Source organism: Phocoena phocoena, chromosome 8, assembly GCF_963924675.1.
Source record: "Phocoena phocoena chromosome 8, mPhoPho1.1, whole genome shotgun sequence".
Taxonomy (NCBI): Eukaryota; Metazoa; Chordata; class Mammalia; order Artiodactyla; family Phocoenidae; genus Phocoena; species Phocoena phocoena.
Window position 1 is genome coordinate 66,552,067 of NC_089226.1, and position 13,819 is coordinate 66,565,885.

General features: G+C 50.2%; 1 protein-coding gene across 1 annotated transcript in view; it reads left to right on the forward strand.

The window, feature by feature from the left end:
* Positions 1-8,947: 8,947 nt before the first annotated feature.
* The window catches only part of MICAL2 (microtubule associated monooxygenase, calponin and LIM domain containing 2), a 219,913-nt gene continuing 215,041 nt past the window's right edge, over positions 8,948-13,819 (forward strand). The window contains exon 1 of the mRNA XM_065882902.1: positions 8,948-9,124. The gene's annotated coding sequence lies outside the window, so the exon portion shown is untranslated. The remainder of the gene's footprint in view (positions 9,125-13,819) is intronic.

Consider the following 13,819-nt stretch of genomic DNA (forward strand, 5'->3'; position numbering starts at 1 on the left):
AGCTGATAACTTTATGGCGATTCCTTCATCAAGGGTTGTTACGTGTACTTAACAGGAAGAATAGGGGAAAAATTCACCCACTCCATCTTCCCAGAAAAAAGCCTATTTTTAATGTAAGGAAGAAAAAGATTCTAGAGATACAGCACTTCTCTGAAGGAGACATTAAGGAAACAACTAGAGAGGATGTAAAACTTCACAGGGACACAGATGAGTCTATTTGCAGAATGTGGAAGGAGCATGAACCAAGGCAATAAGGAAGAAGGGGGTGACCCAGGGCACAGTCTACAAGGGAATGACTGTCATTTGTGGGTGGAAAGGAAGAGAGGGAACAGCAGGCACGAAGCCCTGAGGCCAGGAGGGGGAGGGTCTGGATCCAATCGGGCCATGTTTCATGGCACCTCTTTCCCAGGCCTCCGTCTGCCGCCCACCCCACCCCAGGTCCTTCTTCTCCTACTCTGCGCTGAGTGAACCACTCATCATAAATTTGCTTTACTCCTTGCCATTCACGGGGCAGCCACAGCCTTGTTCTGAGATGCTTTCCTCATTCTCAGGGGAATAGAAAACCTCGAGGGCTGGGCTCTCAGGCATTCTTAGAAGGCCACTGTGGCCATGCCTTCCTGCTTTGTCCTGGGATCCTGTGACTTGGGCACAAACCCAGAGCAGTCCTCACTCAATCACTTCTTTGATTTTCACCCAGTTAGACTGTCAGGGCTTGTTGGCCAGTGGGAGGGTGCTGAGTGGTGAACTGCGCAGAGAAACGACGATTGCATTTCTTTGGACCAAAAGTCAAATTTCTTTTCTGACATGCCTATGCAGAGAGGGATCAGACCCCTTCAGATGAGACCAGTTTGCCTAACAAACAACTTGCCTGATGACCAGCAGGTCTACAACTTATGCCCTCTTGACAGTGTTTTTACATCTTTGGGGCTGCACCCAACCCTTTGTTTTCACCATGTGTTTGACATGTTAAACATTTTAAACTAGCATGTCTAAGAGTCTTTCCTATTTTTTTTTTTTTTTGGCCTCACGGCATGGCTTGTGGAATCTTTGTTCCCCGACCAGGGACTGAATCCGGGCCACCCCAGTGCAAGTGCCAAGTCCTAACCACTGGACTGCCAGAGAATTCCCTTCCTTTTTTCTAATAAGAATAGATCACATTTGCAGTAATTTTATAATTAATGAGATACGTGCTTCTGATAAGTTTCAGAGTGACCAAGTGGTCAGAGCTTAGGCTCAGGAGCTGGAGAGGCCGGAGTTTAAATCCTAGTTCTGCCAGATACTAGGACATGGTATTTAACCTTCTTGATCTTTGGTTTCTCCAAGTGTGATGGTTACTTTTATGTGTCAACTTGACAGGTCACAGGGTACTCAGATATTTGGTTAAATATTATTTCTAGGTGTGTCTGTGAGTGTGTTTTTGGATGAGATCAGCATTTGAATCCGTAGACTGAGTGAAGCAGATGGACTTTCCCAATGTGGGTGGGCATCATCCAGTCCTTTGAAGGCCTGCATGGAAAAAAAAGACGGAAGAAGGGAGATATCACTTTCTTAGCCTGACTGTTGAGCTGGAATGTTGGTCTTCTGCCCTTGGACTGGGACTCACACCATTGGCTCCCCTGGTTATCAGGCCTTCAGACTTGGTATGAAACTACACCACCTGCTTTCCTGGGTCTCCGGCTTGCTGACAGCAGATCATGGACTTCTCAGCCTTCATAATCAAATAAGCGAATGTCTCACGATAAATCTATCTATATCTAATCTCTTATTGGTTCTGCTTCTCTGGAGAACCCTGACTAATACACCAAGTATAAAATTGGGTTAATAATCTCAGTCCCTAATCCTAAGAAGTAATCCTGTATGGATGATGTGAAGCTATATAAGACAATTATGGGCCGAATGTAGGCCCATGAGAAGTGGCGGTTTTATTTACCTATTGTATCAGTTCGGGTTTGATCAGGGAAGCAGGGTCATACTGTGATATGGAAGAACGGGTGATTATAGGGAGTAGAGTTCACACAGTCGTGGCGGCTGGTGAAGAGGTCTGGGAATGCTGATGCCTTGGTGCCTGCTTGGGGCCTGAAGTTGTGTTGGTCAGCAGGGTTGGCAAGTGAGAAGAAAACACAGATATGGCAGGAGAAATCAAGAGCAAATGGAACACAGACAACCCTTGAGGGGAAGCCAGAATTCGTGTCTATTTCTCACCACCTCCTCCTCTGACTACCCGATGACCCCAAGCGGGCTCTGGGAAACCCAGTGCTAGCTTTGTAAGTTGCTAAGATATAAAACCACCACACTTACAAATAGGAGGGAAAACAACTAACATTTAGTCAGAGCCAGTAATACACCTTCAAGTGTGTCACCTCGTTTGATCTGTACTCTGTTCTTACCAAATAAAGCTTATTATCTCCATCACCTGGATTGTTCAAAGCCACACTGGTAGGCGGAGCAGAGGTTGCAATCCAGGTCGTTCGAACCTGAGCACCTTCCACCAGAATTTGACATATGAAGCTGGATTGGGCCTTTCTATTTGGGGGTACCAGCTCCATTGCAGTAATCCTGAGTGCCCCTGAAGACCCCACTCATCTGACAAGGGGAAGAATCACCCCTCTGAACCAATCAGAGGTTGGGCTGTACTGGGTAATCTCTGGTCATCTAAGCTACATCTAGGAGAAAGATTTGAATAGAAGAATGATTGTGCAGGCATTTAATTTTAATTAAAATGTGCTTATCTGCTACAAAATGCAAGAAAAGCTTCATGGGAGGTGGTACGTGGGGAGTGGATGATACAACAGGAGGTCAGGATGATGTACTTTCTGAGAGGTAAAAAGCACAGATTCCTTCTGAGCATTCATATGGGCCCAAGTCTATGGCTGTGGTCCAGACCCATGGGAGAATCAGTGGGTGGGTGGTAGGAACACCTTGTTTGTATATTGCTTTTAAATAGCTTCCTCTTTTATTCCTTCAAAAAACATCTACTGACACCTCCCATGTGCTGGTGCCGTTTAAGCAACACACAGGGCGTGTACAGCATTGAATACCACACTGTTGCTCATCTCGGGGAGTTTAAGGCTGGGGCTCACATGAACTGACCCTACTGTCATAGGATGGGCTCCCCCAGAAGCAGACCCTGAGAAGGGAATGTGAGTACAAGTAGTTTATTTGGGAAGTAATCCTGGGAAGCACCAGTAAAAAACTGAGGAAGTGATGGTAGGGAAGCAATAGAGGACATGTTAACAAGCAATTACCTGGGCTCAGTCCTGCTGGAGATCTCTGGGACAGAGACAGAGATAGAGCACACACCTACAAGATATCCCACCTGAGGGCGAGACATTTGGGGTATGTATCCGCCAACTCTTGCTCACTCTTGTTTGAAGGTTGCTCCAGTGGTGTTAAATCTCATACTTTGGACTGCCCTCTGCATTGGCTAAGCTTACTGCAGAAGCCAGAGGAAACCCACAGGTATGGAGTCACAGGTGCTTGCAATAGAACACCACTGGTGTATATGGAAACCAGAAGCATCTGCTATACCCACCCAACATATAACAATCTATCCATTCTTCTCCCTTCCTAACCGTACTCAGTTTTCGTTCAGGTGTCCACCTCTGTCCCTTGCAGCCTGTGTGTCTCAGGGGAAGCTGATCCCACTCCAGGTCCAGTCAGGGGCCCTGTCTGGCATGGCCAATCAGCGAATTCTAGACCTCTGGCTATGGCACGGGTTCAAGTGGGCATGTGACCCAATCCAATCAGAGTGGATCTCAGGACTCCTGCTTGGAATGCTGGGTCAGAAATGTTCTTTTTTGGATAAAGTAGCTTCTGGCACTGAGAGCTGTTTTGGCACTGGCTACAGTAAGGAAAACCAGCCTGAAGACAAAACCAACACAGAGGAGGGTGGAATCAAGAGAATTGCAAAGAATTGCTGGAGCTTTACTTCTTCAGTCAGAGGAGTCTCTTTCTTTCCTATTGTAGTCAGATCTCCTCCACTGCATGTGGGACTACTGGTAGCCCTGGCTTCCAGGGACAGAGAGCTTCTCTCATGCTACCTATACACTGGTCCTGAAGAAGAAATCTGCTTGGACCATATACATGTCTGTTGGACCAGTCACCCCTGGGGCTATGTGTGGCCGGGCCTGGGTGCTATGTCCAGTCTTGCAGCCAGGAGTAGAGAGTCAGCCAGTTAGATTCACCCTGTCATATGCCAGCTCCTGGGAGACTCTGGGCGAGTGACTTCACTTCTCCAAGATTCCATTTTTTCACCTCTAAGGTGTGGATGACAATTATCCACCTTAAAGTGTGGCTGAGAGATACACACACAAGTGTAGCGCTGGGAGTGGCCATGTCCCTGATCTGGAGTTGTTCATAATGGTGCCTCTTAGAGACTCTAGTTCTCTACCCACTTCTTGACACTAGACGCCAAATTATTTTAATCAAAACCCATGCATATTATTTACTATGTATATGTGTTCGAAGCACACATCTGTCTTTGCTATTACTATTCCCCATTACAGGCGAGGAACCTGCTGTACAGAGAGGTTAAGTATGCCCAAGGTCACCCAGTTAATAAGTGGCAGAGCTGGGATTCAAACTCAGGCATCTTGACTTCAGAGTTTGTGCTCCTAACTACTTGGCTATGATGCCTCTTAGAATAACTGCATTGTATATATTTGTGGGATGGATATATGTTGGATGGATAGACAGTTGAACCTGAGTGAGTCCCTTCCATGGGCTAGAACAGAAAAGAGTGTCCCCGTCCTTGCCCCTACCCTGTGGAGGTTTTGGGCGTTTCATTCAATAACAGCAGTGTGTCCTAGAATGGGCTTTAGGTTTGCATGAACAAGAGTCTGCCTGGGCAGCAGGTATGGCCCAGCCTGCCATGAGGGTATAGTGGGTTTGGTGGTATTGGTTAGACTTCTGAGTCTCTAGAGACCAGAATTGTGCCCTCAGATTTCACAGTTGGCTTTGAGTATGTGTGTATGTACCTCTGCCTCTCCCCAGACTGTTTGGAGCCGGGGCCAGACTACTTTCATGACCCTGTGTCTCTTCCCCTCTCCTCCGCACACCAGCTCTCTATTTGCTCTGGTTGCTACATCACCTCCTGCCTGTGGCCTCATCTCTCCGGCACTGACCTTCCCATCATTGCAGCCAAATACACATATTCCCCAAAGGGCTGCAGTGGCTCTGAGGGCATTATTGATTTTGACATGTGCCAGTTTTTCTCCAAACTGTCTCTGGAAAGCGCACTGAATGTGTGGTTGGCTTGATGAGTTCCTAGAGACCTTGAAAACTTTTATATATGTCTTATCCATGAAAAATGGTGCATTTTGAGGCCTATCGGGATGATAAGGGGCTGGAACAAGGCCCCAGTGACCTTGCTTCTCGCACACTCCTTAGCCTGTTTGAGGGAGGTAGAAATGTTTCCACTTCCTTAGAAAACCCTTCTCCAAAGATAGCTCCCAAGGTGGACTGGGGCCAATCAGCGTTTTCTCATCATCTAACGAGATCACCAGACTGTATAGATATCGGCCTTCCTCTTCCTTCTGAAAGACTGAAGCCCTTTGATAGCGGCTTGGGGAGAAAGCTGGTGAGACCACACTCACTGTTTTACCCCTTCCTGGAACATATGCATGTGAGGAAGGGGTCCGAGGGCACAGATCCTTTTTCATTTGGAGGAGGAGGCACAGGTGGTCACTCCTTCCCCTGCCATTCCAACGCTGTGAGACCCACTTGGACTTCTCTGCAGGAAATCTCTGCATTGGGAATCCACTTAGTTCAACTCTGACCTTTCTTCAAGCCAACTGCTCGGCTGGAAATAAAAAGAAGCCAGGCCTGACACACCACTCCTCCAGCCCCTGCAGGATGCCATCAGGTGGATAAACAATGATGATGGAGATCACCAGCTGGAGTTCTTTCCGGGGAGGCATGCGTGGTGCTGCCGAGACCCATTGCTTCCAGTCTGAGATGTAGATATTTTTAGGGATGAATCTGGGCCTTCCTTCTCTCCCTCCCTCTGATGCTAATGTGGCCATCTGCATCTCCCAGACAACCTTCACAAGCACACATTCGCCATCCCAGAAGAGTGGGCTGGGAAGAGATTGTTATTAAATATAGAATACTGAGCCATGGCGCAAGGAGGTTGAGTTTGCCTGGCGTGCTCAGAGTGAAGCAGAGGCATCGGAGACCTGGAACCCACTTCCATGCTCTGTGACTCTTGTGGTGCCTTCCCTTCCCCATTAATTTTTTTTTTTTTTTTTTTTTTGCGGTACGCGGGCCTCTCACTGCTGTGGCCTCTCCCGTTGCGGAGCACAGGCTCTGGACGCGCAGGCTCCGGACGCGCAGGCCCAGGGGCCATGGCTCACGGGCCCAGCCGCTCCGCGGCATGTGGGATCCTCCCGGACCGGGGCACGAACCCGTGTCCCCTGCATCGGCAGGCGGACTCTCAACCACTGCGCCACCAGGGAAGCCCCCCCATTAATTTTTAAATTTCTTTAATCTGTTCAGTGAAGGGCTTAGATAATATTTAAGTCCACTCTAACATTGGACGATCTTTTCTTTGAAGATCTTAGTTGTATAAACTCCCAGACACAGAGTCTGGCAGGATAGTGCATGGCTACTGCTTTGTCCAGAGGAGGGACAATTGTGATCTTCTGTCCCCATTCCTGTCCACCCCCCCAGGGAGATGGCCAGCAAGGGTGGTTTGTATGTGGTGGCAAGGGACTCTGATCACTGATTCAAGAGGTCTCAAGGCTTATCCCCCTTTCTGCAATCAGCCTCCATCAGCCCCCAGCTTGCCCTACATCCAAGGAAAATTCACTCTTCAGCCCTCAGACCCAAGATTCTTTTTCACCTGAGCCCCCCAAGTTAAAAAGGTTGGGAAGAGAGGAGGCAGAGGTCCCAGGAACACATTGATAAATTTTAGTTTTTGAGCTAATAGAATGTCTATGCTGAGTCTATGGTGGGCCCACAGTGTTCCTGAAGTAGTGTTAAATTTGTTTAATTTGGAGAACACGTGCTATAGATAAGGTGATGGGAATGATAAAAAATGTAAGTGATAAAGAATACAGCTCCCACAGCACTGTGTACTTTTGATTATTTATCAGTCGAATAAGTTGCATGAATGCAAGAACCATATCTAGCTCACAGTAGCATCTGTGAGATAAATGAATGGTTCTGTCGCCATCTCCATCCCTAGCATGGGTGTCTCAGGCCCAGGCCAGAAGCAAGAGGTCTGTGTCCAGTGAGGATTTGGGCTGGGGGCAGAGGTAATGCTGTTTCCTCTATCAGTCACTCTGTAAATAAGGCAGGGCCATGCTGACCTCAACTCCTGTCCCCAACAGTGCCCAGGCCTGACCTCAACAGAACGTTTGGATGGACTGGGGGCAGGTCAGGCCCCAGAGCAGTTCCTTCAGGGATAGGCCTGGCCTGTCCAGCACTCTAGAAGTATGGGCAGGATGGCAGAGGATGCATTGCATAGTGGTTAGGCATGCAGATTCTGGAATCCAGAATCAATCTAGGCTCTGAAACTTATTAACCATGTGACCTTGATAAGCTACGTTACCTCTCTGAGGCTCAGTTTTCCCATCTGCAAAAGGGAATGATCATAAAAATGCATTCCATGCAGAGCCACTGTCACCATACCATTCCATTCATTATCTCAGAATTAAATGAGATAATGTGCGTAGAGGATACCTAGTCAACTGGCATCACAGGCAGAGTGCCATCAGAGTGGAGAGCTGCCCCTCTGAGAATCAGTGCTGACTGAGTCTTGCAAACTGAACAGGGACGGCTTTTGCTGAAAGTTCATGTTTAGGAAGTCGATTGAACTCTGAAGATGCTAAGAGAGCAACCAAGGAGGACAATCTGTGGGAAAACCAAAAGGCCTCACGTAGGATCACATGGTAAGGAGTATGGAAAAAAAATAAGCCCCAGGTTTGATGGGGGCAAACTGCTTTATTTGTACTTGCCTGGCAAGGGAATGTAGTTTCTCCAGAGGGTGGTCTGATGCTGTGGAAATTCCAGCAGGCTGGAGCCACAATACTGTTTTCTCACTGCCCAAGCCTGCCTGTTCTCCTCCCGCTGGGTCAGCTCTGTTGCAAGAACATTTATATTGGGCCAAGCCCATGTTAGGCCCCTGGGCCCCAGAGGTGAGTAAGACACAGCTCCTGTCTGTCGGATCCCTGTTTCATGATCACTGCTACCAGAGCAGTCTGCCCAAGGTGTTTGCAGAATTTGCAGTTCACAAAGTGGATTCACACCCCTCACACTGTTCACACTGTGAATGGTGCTCTCTGGAGCTGTGGGCAACCAGTGAGGGTGGGCAGAGCAGAGATTAAGGTAGCCATTTGACAGCCAAGAAGAGAGGGTGCTTGGGTGATGTGACAAAGGTAACAGGTGGTCTGCACCACTGCCCCTCTTCCCACCAGTTTTATTCTAGGCAAGGCCAGTCCAGGTGAGGGGAAGGGACTAACCTCTAGCAGGGGTTTGCTGAACCCCAGGGTGGTCAAGGAGCAAAGCAAGAAGGGAGGTCCACAGCCGGTAAGGGAAGTGCTATGCTGCTCCCCCAAGTCCAAAAGGGGACGCTGAGGCTTGCTTTCCAGCTGTCTAGGCCAAGGAGCGTGAAGCCTAGCCCTTGCCTCCCTACATTGACATTTGGATACCAGCACCGGGGTTTTCATCTAGCAGCAACACCAAGCCTCGCCCCCATCGGCCCTCTGCTGGTCTCAGACCTGCACTGGTCTGGGTAGGAGCGCAGGGCTGCTCCCTACCCTCGGGCTTGGCTGCAGCCCACGTGCGCCCGCTGCAGCCGCGGTGACAGCTGGCCCCAAAGGGGCGGGGCGGGCGAGGAGCGTGGGTGGCTCCGCGCCGCGCTGCCATTGGCTATGGGCCTCAGGCTGGGGGCGGGGATGCGCCCCCCGGTTGACCTGTCATTGGCCGCGCCGCCGATGGGGGTGGCTCCCCGTCCCCTTGGAGGCGCGGCGCAGAACCGCAGGCGCTCGCCCGGCTAAGCCTGCGCGGGGCCGCCTAGGTAGCTCACAGCTTCGTAGGCGGCCTCCGGTTGCAGACCGCTGCGCACACGGCCCTAGGCAAAGACAAGGGCTCACCCGAGGCTCGGCGGCCGACGCGGCTCTCGGTAAGACCGGGGGGAGGGTAAGGGGAGCGCGGGGCTCTGAGGAGGGCGGGCGGGGACCGTGGCGGCCGAGCCTGGACTCTGTGCCCTGGCCCGCGCCGGAGAGGGTCAGGTGCGCCGCAGCATCTCCCGCCTCAGACCCACCTCACGGGGCGCCCAGCGAGCAGGTGGCACTGCCCAGGGAGGCCGGGGTACTCCTATCGCTCTCCGAATCCATTAGAACCCAGTACCTCGAACTACCTCTTACTCCGTCCCCCAACACCCAAATTCTTCAATTCTAAGCCTAGAGAATACCCAAACGTCGACATGGAGTGGGCGCGACGCGCCATCAGTACCGCCTGCCGCCGGGGCAGAAGATCATCCCTAAACTTATCTTCCCACGATTTGGGCTCCTTACCGGTCACGTTCTTTCCCGGCTTTTCACTGGGCGCCCCCCCCCCCCCCCGCCCGCCTACCAACCCCCGCCCGGTTCCCCTCCCTCCTTAACAACAGGAAGTTAAGTTGGGCCAGATGTCGGTGGCCTGGCCGCCTGCGGGCGGGGACTGGGTCTGGGACGGTGGCGGTGGCCCGAGGGGACGTGGCGCTGTCCTTTCTGAGCCTCGCGCCTCCAGCAGCCTGCACTCTCTCCAGGCCCGGGAGCACCCCTGTCGGGGCGTCCCAGGCTCCCGCCTTGCCTTTGCCGACTGGCCCTGGGTAGAAGCGCCGCTGACTTGGCTTCCAGGCCGGGGCAGGTGGGGTTAACTTTATCTTAGACCAGCCTCTCGACAGAACTGGGAATGGCCTTTACTGGATGAGGAGTAGGCTGTTGAAACCAGAGTAAACTTGTGTCTCTTTCCATATTGTATTATTCTAAAGCCTGGGTTCTTAAAGCCCAAAGAGCTTTTATCTGGAGGCGCATCGGGCCCTGCTGGGACCTTAAGCAGTGTGGGGACCTCTTGCTGTTAGTCTTGCCTACTCACTACAGTCCTCAGTGGTTTCTGTGAAGGATGAGGCCACTAACCAGCCCCCTTCTGGGCAGGCCCCGTGGGAAAAAAAGCCAGCAGCCGGTTGGCTCTCAATTTGCTTGCGTGGGTGCTCTGGCACCGGGGTCCCCTGGGCCCCCAGGCCAGCTCTGTTCCGTCCCTTTTTCCAGGGGAAGTGGATCCAAGGCAGGGGAGGGGGGCTCAGTTCTCCAGGGCAGTCCCACCTGATGTTCTGGAAGCTCTTATTGCAGTAAGAAGGGGCCATCAGACAGAGTGAAGACAGGTTTATTAAGTGCCTACTGAGGGACAGGTCCTGCCCTGTGGCACTTTTTGAGAATTTCACAGTAACTCTCAAAAAACTCAGAGTTATGCCCTCCTCATTTTAGAGATGGGGAAACAGACTCAGGTAGGGTAAGTGCCCAAGGTCACATAGAAAGTGGCTGAGCCGGGATTTGAACCAGACTCTGCCAGAGCTCAGTCCAGTGCCCTTCCTGCTGCCCCATGGCTGTGGAGAGTGGTATGCTGTGTTGCAGGCTCCTGGCCTCTGAAGAGATTCCATCCAAAGATCCTGTGGGTGCTTCTTTAGCAACACACTTGAACTGACCCAGGTTAGCCCAGGTTGTTCAACCTACAGACCCCTTGCCCACCCTGTCATCCATCAGGGGTAATGGCGGTGTTGGTCTTGCTGTGATGGGGAAGGACTGACTGTTGGTGTTTGGGTGCTATTTGAGGGGGAAGTCTGCCTCTGCCATTGACTTGGCCCTGCGCCTGAGAGTTGGCTTCTGGGATGGTTTAGAAAGACTGTTATATGTGTCGTGTTTTTTTGTTTAATATTTATTTTATTTATCTGGCTGTGCCGGGTCTTAGTTGCGGCACACAGGATCTTCGTCGCGGCATGCGGGATCTAGTTCCCTGACCTGGGCCCCCTGCATTGGGAGCGCAGAGTTTTAGCCACTGGACCATCAGGGAAGTCCCAGGAGGACTGTTATTTGAAATAACCTCTATCTTAGGACCAATTCTAGTTTTATTTTGTGTTTTGGGGGAAGGGCAGGTGTTGAGTATACTAATTGTGATTGTAAGGTGATTGAAATCCATAGTTCGAGCTTATGTTTATAAAAAATGAAATCACTGCTTCCTTCCTTCTTCAGGCCCAGGGCTGCCTTTCTGCTCATCCTTCTCTTCTGAAAGAAAATCGTGATTAGCCTACTACCAACCAGTTACACTTTAGTATAAATCAGCTTAAGGACTAAGGTTGGTTGTAGCTTGGTCGTTGGAGACCTATTCCCAGGAACTGTAAGGAGCAGAGGAACACTGAGTAATCCCTCTCTGCCTGTGATTGGGATGGTCTCTATTCTCTCTGCCCATGTCCACACCCCCATCTGGGTTTGCCTCCCAGTCATGGGCCTTCCTTTCACTCTCAACTAAGGGGGGCGGGGCGGGGGGTGAGGTCCTGCCTTCTTGGGGGAGAGCCTTGACCCTGGTGGGAGGGCTGGGGTATGGGTGCAAGATTTGGGCTGAAAATTGCCAATCTTTGAGGCCCTCCCAGGGCTAGAGGGTCTCTGTTGCTTAAAGAGCCAAGAAAGGAAACACTGTACATCATGCTGGGGTTTTTCATTCTTTGTATCACTTGATCCCCACTTTAGCCCTCTGAAGAAGTAGGTGGGATTATTCCCATTTTACAGATGAGGAAACTGAGGCTCAGGAACTTCCCCCAATCACACAGCTAGTGAGTGACCAAGCTAGGGCTCTGGCCTCCTTCTGCATGAGTGAGGTCTGTGTGGTGAATTAAACACTAAGGGAAACAGGAAAAAACCGTGTGGCCATCCTCTGGACTCTAGAGGCTTGGTGTGTGCAGCCACCTGCTGTGCTTATGATTCCGCATCTTGTATTGTAATTATTTGTGAACATGTCTTCCTACCCCACTATGAAATGGTATTTAAAACACTCGTAAACTTGGCAGGTTTATTTTCTGGTTCTCACAAATTCTCCTTGCTCTTTATCCCCTTTGCCTTTTATTTTATTTTTTTAAAGATTTAATTTAATTTTTATTTTTTTGGCTGTGTTCGGTATTTGTTGATGCTTGTGGGCTTTCTCTGGTTGTGGCGCGCGGGGGCTACTCTTGCAGTGGCTTCTCTTGTTGCGGAGCACGGGCTCTAGGCGCGCGGGCTTCAGTAATTGTGGCGTGCAGGCTCTAGAGCGCAGGCTCAGTAGTTGTGCTATATGGGCTTCCTTATTCCGTGGCATGTGGGATCTTCCGGACCAGGGACTGAACCTGTGTCCCCTGCATTGGCAGGCAGGTTCTTATCCACTGCACCACAAGGGAGGTCCCCTTTTGCCTTTTATACCAGTCTTCATTAGGATATCTACCATGATGTGTTGCAGTCCTCTGTTTAAAAATATCATGAACATTTTCAGGGAATTCCCTGGTGGTCCAGTTAGGACTCAGTGCTTTCACTGCGAGGGCCTGGGTTCGATCCCTGATTGGGGAACCAAGATTGTGCAAGCCGCACAGTTAAAAAAAAAAAAAGAACATTTTCAAACACAAAAATAGAGAGCATAGTATAATGAGCCCCAAATACTCATTATCCAGCTTCAACAGCCAAGATCATGCCAGGCTGGCTTCATCTCTCTCTTTCTCTCTTTTTCTTCCCTTCTATTTTTATTCCTGAAATATTTAAAAGGAAATCTCTGATATCATGTCATTTTGCCCCTATATAATCCAGCATATATCTATTTTGAAAAGAATGTTCTTTCATGACCACATGGCTGTTACTGCATGTAGCAGAATTAACAGTAATTCTTTGGTCGCATCTGTGCATATTCAGATTTCCTTCATTGTCTCAGAAGTGACCTTCATCACTGGTTTGTTTAAATCAGGATCCAAGCAAAGTCTGTATGCTGCATTTGGTTGGTAGTCCTTTTAAGCCTACTTTAATCTGGAGCACCACCCCCTCTGCCCCACTCCCACTTTTAACCAGCTGTTACCCTCCGTTTTAAATCTCCCACTGGACGGCGAACGCTTTGATGCTGGAGTCTACTTCTGTGCTCTGTTGGGGATTCCCAGTGCCGTGTCTGGGACAGGGCAGAGGCATGGTGAGCGTCTGCCCAGTGGTGCCGTAGCCACTCGGGAAATGCATTTTGAATGAATTAACCCAGTGGTAGGTTTCTGTGACTGCCCATGCCTGTGTTTAGATAAGAGGTTTTAAAAAATATATGACTTGCTCACGTGTGGACATTTCCTCAGCAAGCGTCAGCCTGTAAACATCCTGAAATAATAGAACTATTTGCCGTGCTCCCTTGCGTGCTCTGGTTTGCGGTGTGGGGAGCCCAGACAGCCGCCGTGGTGCCCTGATCAGCTGGCCTCCCCAGATCACATGTGGGACTGACAGGGACTGAGGTCATTTCTGCCCGAGCTCTGAATCCTGACCTATTCAGCCACAGGGATTACCATGTTAAGAGCCAGGCACTTGGCTTTGCTGCCCAGAGAATGCCGCCCGCCTCTCTCTGGGCAGTGCAAGATTCTGCCTTGTACCTTCAGGAGCCTTCTCTGTCTGGCCTCACACCTGGGCGAGGTGTGGGCTTTTCTCAAGTTATTATCCATCTGCAGCTGACAGGTTATGACAGAAAACAAACACTTACGACCTTTCACTGTCTGGTCTGAATTTATGGTGAAGAGATAGTATCACCATTGGCACCCTTGTGGGTGTCCTAATAAAGGAGACCAGAGGCTCAGCTC